Below are 4,933 nucleotides of genomic sequence, written 5' to 3' on the forward strand. Positions count from 1 at the left end.
TCCAATAATGGTTCCTGAGGCGTAGGATCGTTATTTTGTATTTCGGGTTCTTCTCGAACTTCTTCGAGTTCCATCATCTCGCCTTTCTTATCCAATAAGAACTCCTTCTCCAAGAAGGTGGCATTCCTAGAAACAAACACCTTTGTTTCAGCAGGATAATAGAAATAATATCCGATTGAATTCTTCGGATACCCTACAAAATAACATAAGCTGGATCGACTATCCAACTTATCTCCCACTGTCTGCTTCACGTAAGCAGGACATCCCCAAATCCTTAAGTACGAATACTTAGGAGCTTTGCCATTCCATAACTCGTATGGTGTTTTGTCCACTGCTTTAGTGTGGACGTTGTTCAACAACAATACCGCCGTTTCAAGCGCATAGCCCCAAAACGAAGGTGGAAGCTCAGTGAAGCTCATCATGGATCGAACCATGTCCAACAAAGTTCGATTACGACGCTCCGATACACCATTAAGCTGTGGTGTCATAGGAGGAGTCCACTGAGAGAGAATCCCATTCTCTTTTAGATAGTCCAAAAAATCGGTACTTAAGTATTCTCCACCTCGATCCGATCGAAGTGCTTTAATACTTTTACCTAGCTTATTTTCTACTTCAGCCTTGAATTCTTTGAACTTTTCAAATGCTTCATACTTATATTTCATTAAATATAAATACCCATACCTTGAATAATCATCAGTAAAGGTAATGAAGTAGGTGTGGCCATGTTGAGTCCCAACTCTAAATGGACCACAAACATCTGTATGGATCAAATCCAACAAATTTTGACTACGCTCAGGTTTCCCCTTAAAAGGAGATTTAGTCATTTTCCCTTTTAGGCAGGATTCACAAGTAGGTAGAGAGTTAATATCAGACATATCAAACATGCCCTCTCCCACTAGCTTGTTCATCCTCCTTGAGGAAATATGACCTAGTCTAGCGTGCCAAAGGTTTGCCGGGTTTTGACTATCGATTTTCCTTTTGTTTGTTGTCGCCGGTTTATCAACATAATTTATTGGAACGTCTTTTAGTTTTAAGTTGTATAGATCGTTTTCAAGTTGTCCATTTCCAATCAAACATTCATTCTTGTAAATATTGCAAATCCCATTCACAAAATTGCAAGAATAACCATCTCTATCTAGCATAGAAACAGAAATAATGTTTTTAATTAAATCCGGAACAAATAAAACATCTCTTAAAAATAACTTAAAACCGTTCTGCAAAATTAAACAAACATCTCCAATGGCTATAGCTTCAACTCTGGAACCATTCCCGAGCCTCAGCTGGGTCTCACCCATTCTAAGCCTGCGACTTCTTGTCATCACCTGCAAATCATTGCAAATGTGAGATCCACATCCGGTATCCAATACCCAAGAAGTAGTATTAAGTGAAATGTTTATTTCAATATAGAACATACCCTTTGCAGTTCCCAACTGCTCTAGATATTCCTTGCAGTTGCGCTTCCAATGACCGGGCTTCTTGCAGTAATGGCAAACATCCTTGGATTTTCCATTGTTTGAAGCCTTTGTCTTGTGCTTCTTCTCGGGTTCGACTTTCTTGGGTGGGGCAGAACGTTTCTTACCCTTCGTACTTGGCCCCTTCTTAGCAGAAGATGAGGAGCCCACCAAGAAAGCTGGTTTATCCTTCTTTAGTGTGGATTCATATGTCACAAGCATATTGACCATCTCTTCAAGGGTGGCCTCTATCTTGTTCATATTAAAATTTACCACAAATCCGTCAAACGAAGAAGGAAGAGACAGAAGCAGTAAATCCACGTTGAGTTCATGCTCCAACACCAAATCAAGAGTTGCTAACTTCTGTATGAGCCAAATCACTCGTACCCCATGATCACGGACCGAAGTCCCTTCACGCATGCGACACGTCATTAGCTCCTTAACAGTAGCGAACCTTTCAGCCCTCGATTGAGCCCCAAAAAGTTCCTTGAGTTGAGCGTGAATGTCAGCAGCATTCACGGTGTCCTCAAATCGCCTCTGGAGTTCATCAGACATCGAGGCTTGCATATAGCATTTGGTCTTGATGTCATGGTCCCACCATGCATCAAGTTTGGCCAATTCCTCCGGACTTACGTCAGCTGGTGCTTCCTTCGGAGGTGATTTCTCTAACACGTAGAGCATCTTCTCCGAAGTCAAGACAATCTTCAAACTTCCGGAACCATTCCGTATAGTTTGCGCCAGTCAAATTGTTTTGTTCGAGTGATCGAGAATAATGGATTACGCGAATTCCTTTGTATGAAATACTGAAAAGAAAAAAACAGACATATATCAATGATTGTTTTTTAAGCAATTTACTAAGACATAAATTAGGCGAATTTAATTTTATGAATCTCACTCCCACTATTTTAACGATTTCACTACTCTCTAGTGAAAACGGGAAAAACTTTTTCATTAGTGATAACATGGAGTCCAATTGAAAAACTTATGGTCCCGATGATAATGACTCAGCACATCAGCACTACCATAATTTCATCCTAAGGTCCTCTACGACCCCAATTGATTTCCACTCACCACCCGCAAACCCATTTATTTTACCTCATGTCCAATAAGGGCCCAATAATATGACGCCGTTTATAGTGACATGTCAAGATGTGACCCATCAATATGAAGTTGTGATGGACGGTCGCCATGTGGATCCCCCAATAATATAGAGCCGATCCCATGGGAGTTCCACCCAACTTACAACATGTGTCGATCCAATTTACAGCTTTCCGGACGGACGGCCCCCCCAATAATATGAGCCGGACCGTATCCTGCGGGGTAGCATCACTTACAATTGACCGTTGATGGAAGGTAGGAACATTTTTAACAAATTTAAATTTCCTTTATTTATCTTGATATCAATTTTAAATTCATATTTATAAATGAGGGAATTTTTAATTATTGAAAATTTGTCTCATCATTTTTCAATGTATTGTAAGATTGCCGGATTCATACAATTATGTCTAAAACATGCATACAATCATAATTTCATATATTATATATAGGCTGATCGATTCCATTTCTAATTGTCTGGTGGTTTGCCAATCTCGAGTCGTAGTCCAGTCCTAGGTAATATGTCAGTATGCACAATGCAAATAGTCGTGCTAGGATGTTTGTGTTAGCTTCCAATTTACATTTCTTCGTTCCTTTATTGTCTGCTGGGCCCACCATCTTCAAATCTTGATCTCCCAATAAATCTAATGTATTAACAATACATAGCAATGGGACAAGTAGGGGCTACATTTTAGGGGGTGGAACGGGCCATAAACTCAAGCCCACGTTTTATTACATATGGACATTCATATTGGGCCATAAAAACAGGCCCATTAATAATACAAACAACAATAATAAATGTGTAAATTTCATAACATACACCTTCAAAAGTGGTCATGGCAATCGATCATCCTTAGCCAATAAAAGTTTAATTCAAAAAATTAATTTATTGGAATATCATGCATATGACAATTTAAATTTTAAACAGGATAAAATCTTGATTTTTTATATTAAATCATATTTTACATATAAAATCATATTTTACCTTTGATTTAAAATAAAATTCATATTTTATCTACAGAATCTAATTTTATAGATAAAATCATATTTTTCTTAATATATACATTAGATCAAATCTTATCATCAATTGTACCAAAAATAATTGATTGCAAAAGTCAAGTATGGATAAAATATTAAATTTTTCCAAAAATTAAAAAATTTATCAAATAATCTATTTTAAAAATTTTCGGACTCGAACAATTCGATCTGATGCCTCGTGAACCAATCAAAAAACAAGTTTTGACCGGACAAAAAATAAAATTTTAACTCATTAAAATTAATTTAAATAAAAAAAATAATTTTCTCTCCGCGGAGCCGCCCGGGACACTTCCGGGCCGGCCCGCACACGTCGGGCGCGGGCCGGGGCAGCGACAATCGCTGCCCTGGCGGCGCCGTGCGCCGCCCCTGTGGCAGCGCCGAGCGCTGCGCGGGGCAGCGCCGAGCGCTGCTCAGCGCTGACCCTGGGCGGGTGTGTGCCCACCCTTTGGGCGGCGCCGTGCGCCGCCCGGGGCAGCGACCGTCGCTGCCCCACTAGGCAGCGATACAACTCGCTTCCGTGTTTTGCCCGAACCATTTTTTTTTTTTATTTAAACTGTTATTTTGTTTTAAAAAAAAAACCAAGACTCACAAAATTTTTGTACAATCGAGTAATTTAATCGTTTGATCTGAGCAACCTGGGCTTTGAATACCACTGTCGGGTAACTGGCGTTCAGGATCATTCACGATTGATACCACCCCCCCCACCCCCGTGTGCAGCGGAAGTTTAAAATTTTTAGTATGGAAACAATTCCTTCGTGTGGGTTTCAACCATACGATTAAATTATTTGTGTGTGTAAAAATAATAATTAACTATTATTAAATTTTACCTTCAATCTCGAAGCGAGATTATTGGACACCACACAGATTTCTCTGCGCTTCTTGTATCTCCCTGGAACTGATGAACAAGCTTTCCTTCAATCAGGTCCACGAATGGAGGTTTAATCCCTCTGATAGATTGCACTAGAAAATCTATCAGAAGTTTTCTGCGAAGAGAATAACGAATTTGATTAGCTAATCCTGTCTGCAATTCAAAATCACAGACCGGAAAATCTATGACAGAGAGAGGGGGGGCGGCCGAATTTCTAGAGAGAGCTAGGGGTTTTTTTCGAAAACTGTCTCTCAAAATTATGACCAACTGTGTGTAATTTCTGTACTGCAATAAATTATTTATAATGCAGGCCACTAACACCTTAGGGCCCATTAGTCATAAGTTGAGGCCCGACAAGCAAAGTCCGCATGTTCAGAAATTAATATAAATTCATCGTGACTCTGATTGATAAACCGATTTTACCAATGTGCACAGAAACCATTTCTGCACATTTTAAAGTCAAGATAAATTTTTCTGAATC

The sequence above is a fragment of the Henckelia pumila genome, chromosome 4 (assembly GCF_033568475.1).
Source record: "Henckelia pumila isolate YLH828 chromosome 4, ASM3356847v2, whole genome shotgun sequence".
Taxonomy (NCBI): Eukaryota; Viridiplantae; Streptophyta; class Magnoliopsida; order Lamiales; family Gesneriaceae; genus Henckelia; species Henckelia pumila.